Source organism: Artibeus jamaicensis, unplaced genomic scaffold (genome assembly GCF_021234435.1).
Source record: "Artibeus jamaicensis isolate MK-2021 breed Jamaican fruit bat unplaced genomic scaffold, CSHL_Jam_final contig_64, whole genome shotgun sequence".
Classification (NCBI taxonomy): Eukaryota; Metazoa; Chordata; class Mammalia; order Chiroptera; family Phyllostomidae; genus Artibeus; species Artibeus jamaicensis.
In genome coordinates this window covers 4,699,930-4,720,222 of record NW_026521911.1, presented here as the reverse complement: position 1 = coordinate 4,720,222, position 20,293 = coordinate 4,699,930, and the positions used below count along the sequence as shown (strand labels likewise).

At 50.0% G+C, this 20,293-nt stretch overlaps 1 long non-coding RNA gene across 1 annotated transcript; it reads left to right on the top strand.

The window, feature by feature from the left end:
* On the top strand, positions 1-13,898 carry LOC128628262 (uncharacterized). The gene is made up of 3 exons (XR_008392580.1): positions 1-331; positions 6,257-6,381; positions 11,814-13,898. It is a non-coding gene; the product is annotated as an uncharacterized LOC128628262 (long non-coding RNA).
* Positions 13,899-20,293: the final 6,395 nt, after the last annotated feature.

The following is a 20,293-nucleotide window of genomic DNA, read 5'->3' as shown; positions in this document are numbered from 1 at the left end:
CATAACCACTGCCCCCACGCGCACAGCAGCCAGAATGGCTTGAGTGTCCCCTGTGTGCTGGGTCCTGGTGGGATCCCTGGGAACAGCCAGACAGAGCCCCTGCCTGTGGGTGGAGGGAGGGCCCGCACCGCAGCACAGGCAGGAAGTGGTCAGGCTGTGAGGGAGGTCCAGATTTTGTGTTCAGGGTTTGTTTGCAGCAGGGAGTGGCCTTCCAGCTGGAGAAGTGAGGTGGACGTCGAGGACATCTGGGCTCGCCCTGCGAGGAAGGGTAGGATTTCAGCATGTGAAGATGGGAAGAGGCTCTTCCAGACGGAGCAAACGCCCGAGCAAGGTGGGCAGTGCGAAGAGGCCGTCCTGGGTGGGGCAGAGAGGGGTCTGCTTATGCCCAGCTTTGTCCTCCTTGGTCTTATAGTGCTTCTGCTTTGACCTTCTCACCTTCTGAGATTTCCCATCCTTTTCTGGAGAACTTGGCCTCATCTCCCTCTCCCAAGCTGTGGATGCCTATTCCTGGAATTCCGCAGTCACGTCTCCACTCCCACTCCTCCCAAATAGCCCCCCTAGAAAATGGAAGACTCACGTCAGGGGAGAACCCACTTGGCAATAGGAGATGTTTCTGGAATCAATAAAGAAATAAATGAATAAAGGAATGAATAAAAGAGCGAGTCAATGAAAGAGTGAATAAGTAAGTGAATCACTGAATTCCACTGAAACTCCTTAAGCCCCTGCTACAAAGCATGCTGGCTGCTGTGTGCACAAGGTCCCTCAGCTTATTGGGGGAAATAGGCATTCAACACAGAGGCACACACGCTCAAATAAAGACAGAGTGGCAAATGATGCTGAGCACCATGACAGGAAATAATAGGAAGCCGGAATTGAGGTGGGTGGACTCACAGAAGTCCTCTCTGAGGATGGCATCTGGCAGCTAAGACTGCAGGAGGACTTGAGTGAGCGAGTGAATGAATGAACATTCCCTCTAGCCTTTTCCCCTCACTCCCATGAATTTCCCTAAATGCTTGGGGAGAGAGAAAGAAACACTCTAGACCCTGAGGTTTGCTTTCACGCACTGAAAGCAGCCCCCTACACTGGGGCCCTCCCAGCCCTTCTCACCCCTGAGTGACTTGACTGCCCATTTCAGAATCATACAGAAAGATATGCAAGGCTCTCGGGAGTCAGTCATTGTAAGGGTATGAAGCTAACCAGTCTGCAAGCTGGGACAGTCTAGTTCCAAAGGCCCTTGCTTTTGAACCTTGAAGGGGGTGGTATGTAGGATGGGCTTGGCTCCCTCCTCCATTTCTTGATCACCCATGTCAGCTTGCTCCCCTCCTATTCTTTTACCCTAGGGAACTTATTAACATTCTCGTATCTAACCTTCTCTATGTCTTCCCCATAATTAAGTAATCATGGACATTTAAATTATATGCAAATACACATATGGATATATCAGTCTTTTATAAAAATGGGATAATATACACATTTTTCTGCTTCCTTCTTCTTTTACTCAATAATACTTCAAGGAAACCCCCCCCAAATAAACTGACATAGCTCTGATTCATTTTTGAGAGTATTCAGTATTCCATAGTGTGGGTATTCCGTAATCTATTTAGTGGCTCACCAATTGATGAACTTTGACTTTGTTGGATTTTCTTGAAACTATAAACATGCTGCAGAAATATTCTCATTCATATGCCCGTGGTCTTTTGGAATTTTATGTCTGTCAGCTAAGTCATTACAAGTGGGATTCCAGGTCAGTGGACAGATATTATATATGTTATGTATAATTTTAATAAAACTTACCTTTCCAGAAGACAGTAATGTTTTACATTTCCACAAGCAACTTATGAAAGTGTCTATTATTCCATTTCTATCTGTTTATTGTCAAAATAAAAAAAAAGCAATTGGCTTTTGTATATTTATCTTGTATCCAATAACCTTATCGATTCTTCTTAATTCAGATGGGTTTTTTGAAATTTATTTCCTTGTTTTTTGCATTTATTTTTGGTTTTTGTTTCTCTGCTAGAGGCTGGGTTTTCTAGGTATACGATCCTTTAACAGTCTCATTGTTGTCACCAGAGTAGCATCTGCTCCCACCCAGGCCTGTCCTGGCCCAGCCCGGGTTGCAGGCACCCCCAGTGCCCACCAAAAGGCTCCTCTCTCGTTTCCTCTCTTCCTAAGACCAGGGCTCCAATCCCCTCTCCCTGGTTTACAGGAGCAGAGTGGAAGTGCGGGTGGGGGCTCAGAATCCCTGCTGCTCTATTCCCCGGAGTGGATTCGTCCCACCCCAACTAGAACTCTGTTCTCCTGCAGCAGAGGCTGAAAACTCGCGGCCTGTGGGTCGACTTAGCCTTCAGGCATGTGCTTCGTTTGGCCCGCACAGAGGTTTATGTAAATCTGAATTAGCTGCCAACCTTTCAAAACTGGAAGAGTTGCTTTTTATATGGGAACATACAAAAATCTGGATTTCTGATTTTTCTTAAAATTCTTGAAAATCTGAAAACCTGGGCAGCACAGGACAATGAGTGGCAGGAGCTGTGAAATTACACATCCCTTCGAGGTGGTGGGCTTCTCCAGGACAGGGGGCTATCCGTCCTTCTGTACCCCAACACCTGACACAGCGCCTGGCTCCTGGCAGGGGTCGTGAAAGTTTAATTTCTTTCCTTCTACATTATGCAGAAGTTTCAAAATCATGTAGGATAAGAGTCCCATACACTAAAGGTCTGACCTTTCTCATGCAGTGGCTCCTGTCAGTCTGAGGAAGCCCATGTGCCCTGTCTCGGAAGAAGGTTTTCAAGTGTGTAAAACAAACAACACATATGATTGCAAAGGAAATCAATTATATTGACTGCAGTTATAAAAATATTTAAAAATAATTGTGACTTGGTAATAGATTTTTTTCTTAACACATTAAATAAGGAGATCGAGCGACAGGTCTCATAACTATTGCAATTCTGAAGCACTGATGTGCATGCATGAAACAGCTGTGATTTCTGTTGGTGACGGGGCGGCCAGTGTCACAGGGATTTGTGGCCCGCATTCACGATGCAAAGAGCTATTGCATTGTCATTGGCGGCTGATGATGAAAATAGAGATGTAATTTTTTTCTCATCCAAGTTCCCAGACCCTAAGAAGTCCACCATGGATCTGAGGTCTAGATCCCAGTTGGGGAAAAGGCGTTAATGGCAGCTACAGCTGAACCACAGTAACAGAGAAACACAAACCCGGGGAAACCACCCAGTCCTGGGGGTTCTCATCTAGGGCAGGGTCGAGGGGCAAGTTAGATCACTTTTCTGGAGAACTCTTCGGCCACATGGTCCAAGAATCTTAAAAATGTGCACCTGCTTTTATGTAGCAATTCTGTTTCCAGAAGTTTATCGTAAGGAAATAAAGATGCAGCCAAAGAAAAACTGGGTGTGAGGCTGTTTATCACAGCCAAGGGCACATCCAGCATTTGTGGGCCCTGCAGCTTATGCTATTTAAAGGGCCCCTCTTACAAAAAGAGATGAAATCATGACTATAAAATTACTAGACTCTCCCTGGGCATTTGGATAGGTCCTGAGGAAGTGAGGGACTCTACAGATAAAGCTTCACCAGCTTCACATAAATTAGCCCAATTATAGCATTATTAATAACAATCTAAAATGAGAAACAACTCAGACTATATCAGGGTTAGTTATAGCAATGTAGTGTACCTACACAAGGGAATATGATCAGTCATTCAAAATGATATGAATATAGAGATGTATTTATTGACATGGAAAGATGCTCAAAACAGAGTATGTAGTAAAAAGGCAGGTTATAAAATACATAAAAGATCTCAATTTTGTTAAAATGATGTTAGGTATGTGTAATAAGATGTTAAATGGGACTTCTTCTGTCTCAGGATTGCTCCTTTCCCCTAGAACCTCAAAAAGCAGCACCAGACACAACCCAGCAGGCCTCCGGCAGTGAGGGTGACATCCCCACCCCATCACCCGCCTCCAGTCTCACAGCAGGCGCTGACCTGGCAGAGGAGGGCGGGTGCTGAGGCTTTCTATGGGGGGAGATGTCCAAGTGCTGTGCATCACCCTACACAGCTCAAGCCAAGTGACTGGGGCTCTCAGGACACAGAGCCCGGGCCTACCGCTTCCATGGAAAGGTCTGAAGATAAGAGGATTGTGGGGGCCACCCTACTGGTAGCCTGATATGGGGCTGGGGGCCGCTGTGGGAGCTGCCTGTGCTTCCAGAGCTTGGTAGCAAAAGAGAGGGATGTTTCCAGAAGAGAACCAACTGGATACAGTGCAAGGTAGCTGGGCAAGAGCTTTCCTAAAAGATCCCTGTCCCAGCAGTCTGCCTTTTGCCTACAGGAGGACCCTTAGTTGGAATGGAGGGGGCAAGCTCGGATGGTCAGCCAGAAGTATGTCCCCTAAGCCCAGGAACCAGCAGGAGGAGACCACAAAGAAGGCTCCACAACCAGAAAAAAGCTTACGTCATGAGAGCAAGGGCCAGAGTCTGGACATCTGCCACCCAGAGGTGTCTGATCCCTGTTTACAATGATTCCGTTCCCAACAGACCTGTCACTTTCCTTTACCTTGTGCAGAACCCCGCTCAGCCCGAGCCTGACTCAAAGATGAAGACTCAGAGCAAAGGCGAGACAGCCCTCCTTTCTCTGACACAGGGTGCTGAACTGCATCTGGCGGAGAGCTGTAGGGGAGGGGAGAAGCTTTGAGAAACCGGTTTCTTTGTTTGGTTGTGTACATGAGGTGTAATTTCCATTTGGTAAAATTCACCCTTCATGCATGTCGCCGGGAGTTTAGATAAACATGTACAGTTGTGTACCCACCGCCACAGTCAAGATGCAAAACATTTCTTTCACCTCGAAAAGTTCTCTTGGGCCCCTCTGCAGTCAACTCCTTTCTCTACCCCCACCCGTAACAACCCCGGATCGGTTTTTCTGCCATAGTTTTTTGCCTTTTGAAGAATGCATGTAAATGAAATCACCCTGTCCCCAGACTTCTGAGTCTTTCACTTAGTATGATGCTCTTGAAATTCAACCATGGTGTGGACAAATTCCTTCCTATTACTGAATAGTAGCCCACTCATTGAGTGGATGTACCACAGCGAGTCAAACATTCGCCTACGGAGAAACATTTGAATTGTTTCCAGTTACTGGCTGGAATTATAAATAAAACCACTAAAACACTCACATGTAAGTAAGCTTTGGTGTGAACATAAGTCTTCATTCGCCTTGGGTCAGCACCTGGGAAGGGGGTGTTGGGTCTTGTTTCACGTGTGTGTTTGACTTTCAAAGACAGTGCCAAACAGTCTTCCGACCCGATTGCTCTATTTTTAGTTCCCATCAGCAAAGTACCCGGGTTTCAGTGGCTCCTCATCCTCACCAACTCTTGGTATTGTTATTGCTATTTTTACTCCATTCCATAGGCATATGGTAGGAAATGGAAGGTTTTTTGTTATTTTAATAGGCTTTTTTTAGAGTGGTCCTGAATCAGATATGTCCTTTGCAAATATTTTCTCCCAGAGACTGAATTCAACCGGGCTTCTTTCTTTCTTAACTTTTAGTTCAGAAATGATGTCAAATTGGTGGAAGAACTCCCAACATCCTTCACCCAGACTCATAGCTGTTAGCGGTCATCAGCATTTTCCTTCATCGCCTTCTATCTCTCTCTATACCCACGTTTCCCAAACCATTTGGGGGTATGTTGCATCGTTATCCCAAATATTTAAATCTGTATTTCCTAAGGGAAAAAAGACGTTCTCTTACACAACCATAAGACAGTTATCAGTCCAGGAAATTCAACATCCCCACTGTCGAATCCTCAAGCCAGATCCACATTCCACAGGATGCTTTAATAATGTCCTTCCTAGCCAGGTCCCCTCTAAGCCAGGACCCCGTCCGGGACCATGTATTCTGCTTGGCTGCCCTGTTCCTTTTGTCCTCTTTAGTCAGGGACCATCCTTTACTCTCTCGTTGTCCGTCATGTCACCGACACGTCAGCTGCGTCTAGGCCAGTTTCGCAGACCGCATTTTCCAGGTGCGTTTGTCTGCTCTTTCCTCCGCTGGGTTCTGCCTTTTTGGCAAAAATACCACAGAAGTGATGTGTCTTTCCCAGGTCACCGCCTCAGGAGGTGCTTCATGCTCCACTGGGAGTAGCTTTTAATGTGCACGAGGGGGAGAAAACACTGGAAGGAGGATGTTCACCCTAAAAAAAAAGAGCGTGGGGATTTCAGGTGATTTCTACTGTCTTCTCTGCCTTACCCACAGAACGAACCTACGCCCAGCAAGCATTTAATCCCGCAACCTGCCACCTCCAAGCTCTGCCCTCTTACCCACTTCAAACTAGACCACGGCCTTCAGTGCTCCAGGGAAAAGGAGGTCACAGTCAAAAGGTAAAGAAAATCACACGATGTAACCTTTGTCTTTTGAATTGTCACTGTCCCAGGTCCTTCCGCTGAAGGGAATATCCAGGGTCATTTTTACTCAGTGCAATTTTCACCTTCTACTCATAAGATCCGATGGTACTTGTTTTTAGAGTTTTTATAATACAGTTAACTTATATTATTTCTGAGTGATAAAAATGATATTTAAAAAGGTGAAAAAATCATCTGCCTCCATGAATTGACATTTTGAACTGTGACCAGAAACCTCAGCAGCATGGGGTGGAAGTGCCTTGGTGTTTTTTGCTCTCTCACCAAGACTGACAGCTGTCAGAGAGGCGATGGGGGTGGAGTGATTTATATGTCACTCTAGACATCATGGAAATTCTCAGTGTGGCATCTTCAGAAGGAGGAGGAGCTTGGAGGCTGGCACCTCAACGGGGGAAATCCCTACAAATCAGAAACCAGGCTGGCATTTCTTTCTGCTAAATGTCTCTCATCTCTTCATCCTCATGCCCCCGGGGGTTCAGACTGACAGCACCTCTCACCTGGATTGTGGCCCCAGCCATAGACTTCCTGATCTCCCTTCTTCAGTCTGTTCTGTGGCTGAATAAACTTCCCACACCCCTGCTGTTCTTCCATCTCCTTTTCATGGCTCCTTGCTGCCCCCATCACCTGCCCCACTAAATACCTTCCCTGAAACACTGGCAACATCCGGGTTTCCCCACCTCTGTCCCACCCTGCCTTCGCCCCTGCCAGCATCCCACAGCCCAGCCACCCGGGGTGCACACTCTCCCCTGCGCTGCCCTTTCCTGCCCAGGTGCCTTTGCTCATGCTGCTCTCCTCCCCGGAATGCCTTCCCTGATAGCTCTTCCCGTCCAAACCTGGGCCACCCTGCAAGGGCATCGACGTTACCTCTGCTAAGGAGTCTTCTGCAAACCTTTGCTGAATGGCTCCTAGGGGCCAGGCCCCGTGCCGGGCCGGGAGGAGGCAACAGCGAGAATGACACGGGTCCTGTCTCCAAGGGGCTCACAGTCCAGGAGGGAGGGAAGAAACGTAAACACATAAACAGAGACACAAAGGCTGAATTAGAAGGGAGAGATAGGAAAATGATGCTTGCAGCAAAAACAGTCGCCCTTGTAAGTAGTGTATTACTTTGCTAGGACTGCCAGAGCGATGTTCTACAAACTGGGGTGGGGGTGGGAACCCAAAACAACAGAAGGACTTTGTCTTAGTCCTGGAGTCTGGAGGGTCTAGACCAAGGTGTCGGCGTGGCTGGGAGGGCTAAAGGGGGGTGGGGGGAAGTGGGGGGAGGTCAGGGGGAGGTTCTGTCTCTTGGCTTCTGGTGGTTCCCTGGCTCGTGCCATGTAATTGCAGTCTTCACGTGGCCTTGTCCCCATGTCTGTGTCTCCCTGCCCGAATTTCCCCTTTTTATTAGGACACCAGTCATTTTGGATGAGGGGCCTGCCCTACTTCAATATGGTCTCATCTTAGCCACTTAGCATCTGCCACGGCCCTGTTTCCAAATAAGGTTATATTCTGAGGGGCTGGGGACTTGGACTTCAACATAAGATTGGGGGGGGGGTGACAAAATTCCACTGGTAACAGATGGGTAGTGGCCAGAATCCAAAGGGCAGGGATGAACATGGAATATCAGAACGGATGGTGCTGGTTCAAGCTAAACTCAGCCATGTGAGAGAGGCAACTGGGTCAGAAGAGAGATTTGGGAAAGGAAAAAAAAACAGAAAGAGCTCATGGGATTAAAAAAAAATAAGCTATCTCCGCATGGTATGCAGTCAATCTTCTGTGTTCTCACAAAAGCCAGTTCTGCTCTAGGCAGTGGAGTGAGGGAGGGGGTGGCAAATGTGCTGGCCCAAAGCCAGGACAAGGTCAAATGGGCACTGTCCCCAGGAGGCCAGGGTTTCTGGGTAGCGTAGGCTAAACCCATGGCATGGAGCAGAGCGGGTACTCCCGGCTGAGGGAGCAGACTGAGGAGGAATCTGTGGCAGCAGCTTTGCGAGAGAAGAAACAAGACATAACATTGCATTTGGCATCAGACTGCTTTATGCATTCATTCCCAAGGGCACATTTGATTCTCAGAAATAGCTTGTATGGTAGAAATGATTGTCCCTATTTTACTGGAGTGTGACATAGTGGCTCAAGGGTGATGTGCTTGTTCGGGGTCCCCCAGCAGGCACCAGCCGAAGTGGGACGTGAACTCAGAAAGTCTGACCACCAAGCTCCTTCCAGAGGTCCTCAGGCGCACTCTGACCTCAGCCTCTTCTTCCATAGCGTGGGATGCCCGGAGGGCAGCTGAGGGCCAACAAGTCAGATGGCCTGGTGGAGTGAGAAATTTGTCTGTGCAGCCGCCTCTGAGGCGATTGTCACTTCTGATTTCAGCCAGAGGTCACTTCCCATGGCCAGAGTTTTACCATAAGCTTGAGCCATGGGCTTCTGTGTGGGCTGCGTGTCCCTCACTACCACTGTGGGGGCAGGCAGTGCAGCCAGGAAGACTACAGGCTCTCACCTGACGGGAACGGGAGTCAGCAGATGGACTCCCAGCCTCCCAGCCTGCAGCTGGATGCTTCTGGGAGGTGTCTGTGGGCTTTGCAGGGTCCTGTTGGAATGGAAGGTCCTGTCACCCACTGTGGAGATGAATGTAACACACCTGGGCATGGGCTTTTCTTCCTTCCCTGACTCACTGTCCCTACCCCCATACTCTCCTTCCTGGGGTCACCTCCTCTATAAACTGCTTTCACCAAGGCCTTGTGGTATAGCCTGGTTTTGGAGGAACCCAAACTAAGAGAGGCTCTGGCGGGAATGAGAAGGAACCCTTTTCACGGCAGCCATTCTGAACGGACTCAGAGCCCCACCTGAAGAAGCCAGCGAAGGTGAGTGGATGTGCACCATCGTTTGCTTTAGAGGTGAAGCTGGAGGGAGGCCTGGATGTTTCACTGAGGTTGGCGAGTCTGGGCTGCATTTCAGCACAGAAGAGACCTGCTTCTGTTTGTACTTCTGAAAGACTAAATGGAGATGGATTGGCAGGAGCAAGACCAGGGTCAGGGAGACCAGTGAGGAGGTCATTTCGTGACTGTGTGTAGATTTGAGGCCCAGACTAGGGAAGCAGGGTGGGCCTGGAGAGAAGATGACAGAGTCCAGGGCAGTTGAGAAAGTGGAACTGCTGGACTTGGTGAGAAGCTGGAGAAAGTAAGGGTTTGGGGTGCAGAGAGAAGTGGGAGAGAGACTGTCAGGGCTGACTCCGGGATTCTCGTGTCCTTCCCTGATAGAGGGGACATGGGGAAGAGTAAGGAGGAAGGGGGCATGTTGGACACTGTCCTCACGGTTCACAAAGGTCTCTAGAGCATGTGGGGTTCTGTGTGTGATACTCAGGGCTGACGCTGGGCTTGAAGCAGACTTGAGGGTCACCTACCTACTGACCTTGGTCATGCCCCTGACTCCTGGGCCTGTTTTGGCTGCTGAACCAAAGGGTTGCTTTTCGTGACCCCTAAGGGTCCTACAGCTCAGCAGGAAGAGCCTCTGCTGCTTCTCACCCCTGTCTTCAGTACCTTCTTTAACCCCAGCTCAGGGGTGGAAGCAGACAAGCCTGGGTCTAGATTGCTACTCTCCCACCCTTCCAAGCAGAGCACTGTGCTCTCCCAGGCCCTGAGCCCAGGAGACCCAGTCTTTCCCAGGAGATGGAAGATGTGGAGGCACCTGGTCCCAGTCTTTGGAAACTTTTCTTTCATTGTCTTCACAGCAGCACCAGCCCCCAAACTATTCAGGATACCCAGGGCAAAGCAGACTTTGCCAAGTCACTGCCCTGTCTCAGGCGGGTGTGGATGGGGTGCTGGGGGGGCATCCCAGTGGACACGGGGAGCAAGGCAGCAAGGTGGGAGAAGGGTCCAGCTCAGTCCTGTCTGGGATCCCAGCAGGCAACAGGACCACTCTCGGTGAGGGGCTGAAGAGAGATGAAAGGAAAGATGGGCATGGTGAAGAGAACCAGCAGAAGGCAAGGAGCCCCCGACCAGCAGCAGCGGACACGGTGACCTGCCTAGGCCTGCAGGGTCCGGAGCCAGGTTGGTCCTGGGAGCCGTAACCTCAGAACATAGCAGCTACCGGCATGGTGGCCCCCCAGGAGGAGCAGGGAGACCGAATACTTTGACCCTTTGCTCCTCTCCTGCTGGACTCTTGCCACAGCCTGCCATTGGCTAAACCTAAAAGAAAGGTGATGCATCCACAAGAGTCATTCTTCCAGGACGTGGAGTGGGACAGAGGACAGGCATGGGGCAGACTGCCAGCACCCAGTGAGATGTGGGTGAAAGTTTTTTCACCTCTTCCTTTCCCTCATCTATAGAGTGAAAACAACAACGGGCCAGGAGTCTAGCACATAGAGAGCACTCAATATTTCCCTCCCGTGGTCTGGTCGCCCCCCATATTTTATTCATCAGCAGGCGCCCCCACTCCACTTACGTATAGGCGCATTCACGGCATCCCAACCTTCATGTCAGATCGGGTGCATTTTACGGCATCTGGGCGCACAATGCTCGGAGTCTGAGGGCCTGGGTCGGGGTCCCAGCTCTACCCTCCCCCTTTGCATATCTGAATCTTGATTTACTCACTTATTTAAAAACTCATCATAAAAGTTTTCATCTTTATTATTTTTACCCACACCCATTGGTTCCCCTTCCCCAGTGTGCCCTGAGACATTCCTGCCGGAAGGAGCTGGATGCACTAGTTCACTCGGGCAGGCACAGCGGACTCTGAGCTCCTGATAGGCACGGGGAAGACGAACAGATGAATCAGTCAGCAGATGTGCTCGTAGCTGCATCACTGGTACCTGGCACAATCTCCTCCTCCTCGTGGACAGAGAACAAATGCAGAATGACTACACTCTTGCCCCATGTATCTCTGTGTTTTAGGCGCTCAGACTGAGCCTGTCAGACAGAAGGTGCTTGAATGTGTGTGATTGGCACCTGAAGGGATTACTGAATTCAGTGGGACCCACAGGCCACATCTGAGTGTGGGGTCATGGCCTGGGGAGGCCAGCAGTGATCTCCAGGGCTGAGGTCTCCCCTCTCTGCATGTAAGAATCAGGGCCTTGGCAAGAGCTGCAGCCAGCTGGCACCAGGTCCCAGCAAGAGTCATTGTTTGGCCAAAACAGGAAGCCACTCAAGGGGAAGTGTGGCCTCGCCTCAGTGAACCCCTGAAGAATGGCCCCCGAGAAACTTGGAGACGTGCAGGCGGTCACGGACTGAGTTACAGCTGCACCCACCCTCAGTCCGGGTAGTGGACCTCAGCTGACCCCTGTGGCCTGGTGCAGAGAGGACAGGGCTGCGAGCCAGGGGGCTGGGTTCTACCCTCGTGTGACCTTGGGCAAGTCATTGCCACTCTCTGGACCTGTCTCCTCCTCTATCAACTGACAGATACAGGCTATGCATTTGCAGGTGGATGGATCCACGCCTGGCTATGTCGTCGATCCTGCTGGCTGCCTGTTTCCTGATGTTTCCTCTCTGTGCCAGTGAGGCTCGTGGAAGGACCCTTTTCCACCAGGAGATGGGAGACCTGGTGGTTCCCATGGCACTTCACAGCCAGTAAAGCACCATCTCCTCATTTCTTCTGAACACCCAACAGTATGTCAAGAGGTAAAGGTGAGGTTCATGGTCAAAGTCATGGACAAAGAAACTCAAAGTCGGGCTTCAAACCCACACCCCTGGCCTTGGATCCTGAGCTCTTGGACAGCCTCATCTCATGACTGAATGAATGAGAATGTGCTCGGGCTGCACAGGGAGATGGCATCCACTACTGCGAGGTGACTCTGAGACAGGGGGCCGCTGGCTGGACAGGTGCTGGGGAAGCCCAGAGGAGACAGGAGGCTTCCTGCCTGTGAGGGACCAGGGCCAGGAGCTTGACTGGGGAAGGCTGGCCTGCTCAGTTTGTTTGCTGTGTATTTATTTTTCTCAATTCAGGCTCTGCCACTCACCTACCATGTGACCCAAGCGAGCCACTCCACTTTGATGCCTCAATGGCCTCAGTGGTCATCTAGAAAGAACAGCTGTCCTGTTGGCCCCTGGACTGGGTAGGGATCCAATGAGTTGATGGGAGATGGAGGTTATGGTCATGTGGCTGTCTGTTGCCCATCCATCATCTATTTACCTCTTCTTTCTTCATTGGACCCCAGTTCTGCTCATCCTTCCTACCCCCAGGTTTAACACTGGATCCCAATTAATCTAAGTCAATCAGCACACGACCTTCCCCAAGAGACTGTTATCAGTTGGGAATGACTCAAGTCGTCCTATTTGAACCAAGGAAAAGGACTCACAGCCTGTGGTTGGGAGAGAAGTCCTCTCTTGCTCTCTCCTGCTGGACATTCACATGGAAGCCAGTAGCTCCCATTGATTGCCATTGTCAGCCGTCTTTCATCCTGAGGAGAGTGACAGCTGTCACAAGGGACCACAAAGGGAAGTGTCTGAGGACAAGAGAGAAATGGAAAAGTCTGCATTCTTGAAGACACCAGGAGCTGATGGTGGTGCTGGAGCCACACACCCTGGAGTTGCTGTGGTGTGAGGTGGTGCGTTGTCTTGTTTTATTTAGATGTTGGAGCCTGCGTGTACTCTTACTTGCAGCCAAAGCATCTTCAGTGCCCCTTGTCATCTTCAGTTTCTGAGGCACAGAGGAGGAATGAGGCGCCCTCCCCACGCTGACCCACTCTTGATACTCAAGCTAGGAGGACAGTTGCGAAACCTCCGGGCACCCAGCCAGAGCTGACGACTTGTTCACAGCTTTTTTGGACCTCTGCATTCTTTCCTCTGTTTCTCTGGCCAGACAACTCCTCTCCCTCCGCAGCTGGTCTCTGGCCCGGGCCCAGGCCACCCCATTGACATTAACGTTGCAAGATTGATGGAACAGGGAGACAGAGAGCCTGGAATTTGAGGCCCCAGCCCAGGGTGCTCCCTTTGCTCAGCCTGTTTTTCTCCCTCCTCTCCCCACAGGGACCTCAGCCACTTTGCAGCCTTAGGATTATGGGTTTCAGAGCATAAGGGCCCCAGGAGACAACCCAGTACAACCTCTTTGGTGTGCGAAAGTGAAAACTGGGGCCCAGAGGTAGGCAAGGTGCTTGCCCTGGGTCACACAGAGCTGGGACTAGAACCCAGGTACCTTGACTCCAAGTCCACGACTCTTTCCATACACAACAGGAAGGTTGTAAATTGGCATAACTTTTTCTGCTTTGATTAGTGACTGTGTACCCGAAGTCTCTTGTTTTGATCTTCCTTTTCCATCCCTATGGCTGCTGGGCTGATTTGGCTTCATGGTCCCTTGCTTGGATGCTGGCCTCATTCTAATAGTCTGTCCCATTCCTATCTGCAACCTGGCCACTGATGCAACGGCCAGAGGGATTGTTCTTCATACCGACCTGACTCTGTCATCTGCCTGCTTCACTACCTCCAGGATGGGATGCGGGATCCACGACCTGGCATACAGCATCCCTCATGATGGACCACTGCCCAACCTCACCAGTCAGATAAGACCTATATTCCTCCCTACTAAACTCAACTGGTGCCCTCTCCAGTCAGCCTTCCCAGGTCCCTCCTTCTGTGAGTGGTGCCGTGTCTGAGTCTTTCATGGAGCCCTTCTCAGGACAGGAGGGTCCGAGCCCAGCCACCTGTTCCACTGGATGACAAGGGCTTCCACAGCGGAAGTAGCATCCACTCAGCACTGCTGCATGCCAGTGCCCCTCACTGGACATGACCTTGCTCCTGTGCGGTTTCCCCTTGGTGGTTCCAGGTTGTCTGTTCACAACCCTGGGAAGGCAAGAAGCATGGGGGAGCCTGCTTCTCCACCCTGAGTGGGTTCCATCCCACCCGGCTCAGCCCCTCTGCTGACCTGACTTGAATGAGAGTGTATTGCCAGTCAAGGTCATGGACACAGAGAACCAGGCGAGGCCTGGGACTCTGCAGAATCATAGAGGTGAAGCTTAACAAGCGATCTCCTCTGAGCACAGCCAAGAAAAGCCCTGAACTTGGAAGTCAGTACTCGGATTCTAGGAGTTCCGCTTCCAGGAATCAATCCTAAAGGGGAAAATCCAGAATGCGAACAGAGGTGAACATGCTGAAATTTATTTATAATAGAAAAATCTGGAAATAATCTAGAAGCCCAGGAGTCACTGAAAGGCTCAAATATACTCATGTGTATTCAGATACTGAAATGATGAGCCGCCATTAAAATTATGCTTGTAAAAAGTTGTTATTAATGTGGAAAATTCCTGAGTGAAGACAAAAGAACACAGAACCATATATGCCATGTGATCGTAACTGAAAAAATGCATAAAGACTGGGAGGAAATAGACTAGAATGCTAAAAATGATCTACTTAGGATAGAAAAATTAAAATTTTTTCTAGGTTTATAATTTCCTGTGCTTTCCAAACCTTCTACTACAAACTTCTATTCACTTTATAGTCAGAAAAAGTCTGCTATAAACTTGTTTATATTTCCGTTGGAAAAAGATTAATTACACAAGGAGGAGAAAGGAGAACAGTTCTGGTTCCAACCCCGCCAGTGCTGGGCGTGTGGCCCCGGGCAGTCAGCCTCCCTCCTCAAGCCTCGGTTTGTTTCCCATTCCTTCTTCATTCTAGAACTCTCTCCTAAGAACTTCATCTGTGCCAGCTGAGGGCTGTGGACCCAAAAGTGAATCAGAATCTAAACAAATAAAAAATTGTTTGACCTTGCTCATGATCAGAGAAACACCAATTAAAACTAACCGTTATCTCCTCTACCAGATTGGCAGGAACCCCCTCGTGGGACAACATATTCTGTTGGCACGGCTGTGGGCGAACAGGCCCTCTTGTACACACTGTCGGGAGGGAATGCTCTGTGGTGGGAAATTTGGCAATTTCTAGAAAAATGCTAAGGTGTTTCCCCTTTGACCCAGCATCCCACTCGTAGGAATCTATTCCAAAGACGTGTATCTTTGGGATAGCAAAAATAAGACAAGATGCAAGCATAAAAATATGCATGGAAACACCACCTGGAATAGTAAAAATCCTAGAAACCACTCAAGCGTCCATCAGGAGGGGCTGTCTGTCCACACGAGGGACGACTGCGTAGCTGCGCCGGGGCAGGAGTCTCCTCTGGGGCAACGCAGGGACTCCGTGTGCAGGGCCCCAGGACGCCGTCTGCAGGGCGCAAGGCTACGTGGGACGGCGCAGCGGAATGAAATGTCTGCGCACGCTGTCGTTTACGAAGGAAAGGGAATGCATATTGTCTCTAATTTCAAAACACCAGTTAACATATTTTAAAAATGAAGTTTAAAATTATTATCTTTTGGAGAAGGGAAGAAATAGGCTAAAGGGAACAGGGGTAGACTTCCCAGAATATACCTTGTTTTGTAGATTAATTTTGGAAGCAGGTAAATGCTTTACATAACAATGAAACACAGTTAAATCAAAATAAAAGTCAGAAGCAATCCCAAAACATCTAAAATGGAGTTAAATAAATAAGCCTGTGTTTCGAACCCATGGCTTCACCACACAGAGCTGAATTATCCGGAGCGATTTTGAAACCTGGAGACCTGACTGCATGTCACTCGTAGGGTATGAACCCTGAGGACAAAAGGACTACAGACCAACTGTGAATGTTTTCAGCCACCGTATATTTTTGGTAATACTACTGGTATTGTTATTCTGAGAGTTGGAGAATTTCAACACTACTGTGTATTTGATGATACTGAAGATATTATTAAAATATAAGTATGACAATTGCATTCTAGTCACACTTTTACATTTTAGAAACCCATACGACAGTATTTATGGATGAAATACTCCGTATGTTGTTTTGGAGTCATTCCGAGTGGTCCAGTGGGCAGGAGCTGGGGGCGTGCATGCCGCAAGGGCGGCTGGAGTGGGTGAGGGTTGAAGCCAGGTGAGGAACAGGTGGGCTTCTTTGTACCATCCTCTTTTTGCGTGGGCTCGAAATTTTCCACCGGAGAATGTGTTTGCTGCCCCCAAGGAGGTGGGAAGGAGGACTCAGACATATCAGCCAAAGACGTCAGTTCCCTCCGAGGCTGTGGTGGGGACAGGTCCCGGAGGGCTGCTCCTGGTTGGGAGTGAGTTTAGGCGGGAATGTGCAGGTGGAGGCAGGGGGTCCCAGCAGAGGGAAGGGGAAGTGCAAGACGGTTCTGCACCCCGGATGGCAAGTAAGCTCTGCACTGAGGGAACAAGGGGGCTCATCAGAGTCGTGACTGAGAAGAAGATGGGGGGTACCTTGGAGGGCCTCAAATGCCCTGCCAGGAAGCCCCGAACGAAGACTGTGTTTTAGCAACGTCATCCAGCCAGCTGGAAGGATTGGAGGAAGAGGTCTGGGTGGGTGTGGGGAGACCTGAGCAGAACCTGGGCGGGGATTCTAGAGAGAGACGAGGTAGCCAGAGCTGAGATGGAGCTTCCGGATAGACTGGGGGAGACAGGTAGCTGCAGAGAGAAGGTGCCGTGGGGGGAGGAGACTACGCTGGGGCCAGTTTCTGGCCTGGGCAGCATGGTGGATGTTGGAACCGTTATGAAGACAGAGCTGGAGGAGCAGGTTAGGCCCCTACATCCAGAGCCCTGGCTGAGAGTCAGGGGCCTGGGTTCTGGCCCTCGCCCCACTGTCTGGCTGTGGACCCTAGGGCATGTCTTTGCCCCTTTCTGGCCTGTGGGTCTCATTTCTGAAGCAACAAGTAGGAATCTAAGATCAGAATTTGCCCAAATCGCCACTGGACAGATCTGTGTCCAGCCGACGCACGCATCCTTTGGCCAGCAAGAAGATCACGAGTTCTCATTTGGCCTTGCTGAAAATCCAGTTGTGTGATGTCAATGGCATTTCCCTTCAGAAAAAGGAAATGAGGTTAGCAAGTGTGTTACCAGGAAAGGAAAGTTAACGGGGCCCCACCCGCTATGGCTCGGTTCTCCCCGGTCAGAGCGTCTAGGCCCCGCTGCCTGGGGCAGGGAGCAGAACCCAGAACTGCCACGGTTCAGACAAACAGCCACACAGTATGGGTGAGTGTTGGTTGTTACGACTTTGACTTCCGAACGGGGCTTTCCTCACCTGCCAGCAGAGTCAGCACCCTCCCTGGTGCCCACAACCCGGACCCTGGCCACACTGGGAGGCTGAGGTCACAGGAAGTTCCAGGGGGACTCATCAATGTCAACAAGGACCTAGCAATGAGCTCTTTGTCCATGAAGAGTCTGAGGCCCAGACTGGAGCAGGGACATGGCCAATATCACAGGGTGAGTCAACCCCAGGCACAGGTCACGTGGCACCTGGGGTCAGTGGGTCCAGAAAGCCTGTCATGCTGCCGGGTTCCCAGAATGCCCTGCTCCTGATGGATGTCCCCAGAAAGTCTTTCTCCAGTTAAAAATAGTAAGGGCCTTTATTAAACTAAACCACCCCACCCTTAGCTTTTGGCCATCTGAACATTCCTAAAATGTTGTTACTAAGACAAAAGGAAAACAAATGCCAATCCATTCAATAAAATTGCTGTATACTTTCAAACTGAAAGAAAAAATTAACAGTAAGTTGGTCAGTTTGGTTTGTTCAGCCAATCAGCCACTTAGAGATTGATCACTTTGCAAATTGGCTGTCAAGTGAGTATACTGTTAGGGACCTGGGTAAGAGCCTCTCCCTGACCCCATCCTCCACGCCTGCACCCCGGGAGCCCCGAGGAAGGATGGGGCCCAGGTCCAGCTACTCTCTCACCTCTACCCCTGGCCCAGCTCCTGCCACACAGCAGGGTCGGGTGTTGGGAGTTAACTGCTTAGTACATGGTTGTTAGACCTGAATGTCCCCAAGGGTTGGTGGGGGTAATCGGATGAGGATTAGCAATGGTGACCTTGGTCACCTCTGACACAGTGAGGTAACAAGGTGGAAAAAATCCTCACCTTTGCTCTTATTGTGTGAGCCAACGCGGGTCATACTTTCCACTGTGCCCCCCCCCCAGCAGGGAGGGTGTCTGGTTCACCCTCCCACGCACACAGGGGCTGGGGGTTTTCAGGTGAAGTGGAACTACGTGTCTGTGCCTCTGCACCTTTGCCGGGTGGCTCAGCAACAATGGAGCCGGAAGAGGCAGTGTGTGCCAGGGCGCACAAAGCTGCTGAGCTTGTGTGTGCATGTGTGTGTACACATACGTGTTTCTACATGCAGGTATGGACAGCTGTGATGTGTGATTTTGTTATGAATATACAGATACTGGTGCATCTGTTTATTGCTACTATGTATGGAAATGTGGAAGTAAAGTACATATGCACACCCATGTTTGTATAGTTGTGTGTTTGTGTGAATACCATTTGCATACCAGCTTTCACAGTGCAAGTGTATTGAGTACATATATCTGTTTGTCCATGGACTTGTCTATATGTGGGTATGTGTAAATATACATTTGTTTGTGCTTTTGATAAATATATATTGTGCATCTATGTTAATTCATGATGAGTATATTAACGTTCAGATGAGTGTATAGAACATGTGTGCATGTTGGTGTAAGGCGTGTGTGTGCCCTGTAGGTGCAACCTAATGTAGGAATATGGTGTGAGGTACACATGTGGGTGCCTGTGGAAATGAGTGTTTTGTGTGTGCCCGTGTGAACACCTGTGCATGGAGGTCTACACGTGTGTGTAGGTGAGTCTGTGTGTGAAGTGAGCGTGTGTACCTGTGAGATGCATGTGGTGGGGACACATATGGTTGCAAGCAGGTGCACACACAAATGTATCCTTCTTGCCCTTTCTTTCTTTTTCTTTTGGGGAATTACAGGGCTTCTGAGTCCTGCTGTGGCTGGTGGTTCTTCCAGGAATGTGGTTTCCTCGGTCTGAGAAGTAAGAACCTCAGAGGTCCCAGGTGAGGGCGGAGGGGTGGGCCTGAGGCTTGGGCTCCTCTGAGAACTAGGCCATTGCTGTGAACCAGGCTGGTGAAGGGGTTGGGACTCCAGGGGCCTCAGACCCCACCGTGTGCTCGGGCAACATCACTGCCACCTCTGGTCTTCCATCCACACCTCAGTAGCTTCAAAGCCTTTTTCCTATTTTGTAGTGGAGCTGAAATAAAATCTTACAAGGATCCTCCCCATGGAAAGCAGATGAATAAGTGGAAAGTGCTGTGGCTGGGGCTGGGGGTGGGGAGGGGTCTCTAGGACACAGAGTTTTAAGCTCTGTGCCTAGGTTGTTCCCGGGCCTTTTCACGTGACATTGTAGTTTATAGTTGGAAGAGCATATCCACACCCACAGTCTCAGCTAATCTCAGACTTCTTCCAGTCTGCATGGGGAGGCTGGAAGCAGCCCAGAAAAAATGGCTGGCTCTGGTTCCACGCCTGCCCCTTCTTCCGTCAGCTGCCCTCACGGCCGGCATCACGTGAGACGACAGGAGCCAGCGCATGCGGGTGTTCCGTTTGCACCTGGCACACGGTAAGCAGCCCCAGAGTGCTGGCTGTTCTGCTTACAGTGGTTCCTGTTTTACAGCTGATCACATAGAGCCCCAACGAGGCTTTCTGACTTTGCGCGAAGACAGCCTGGAGGTGCTGGGAAGGACTGAGGCCATCGTCATCTCAGATGCCCACCCTCTGTCATCGGAAGCATTTCTTACTCTTCCGGGCTTGACCAGCTGGTGGTAAACCCCACATGTGGTTCTGTGGTTGCCCACACAGGCCTAAAAATAGCCAGTTGGAGACAGGGGCTCCCCCTTGGTGAGTGGCAAAAGGCCCGGGGACTTGCTCTGCCTCACAAATGAGCAAATCCTGTCTAGGGAGGGCTGGGTAGTCTGGGTGCCAAGTGTGACCTGCTAGGGGCGGTGCCAAGTTGCAATCATTTTATTTCATTGGTTTGTTTCTCAAAGTCCATGATGTCCCATTGGACAGATACAAAAATTGAGGTTTAGAGAAATGAAGTGACCTGCCCAAAGTCGAGGGCCTTTA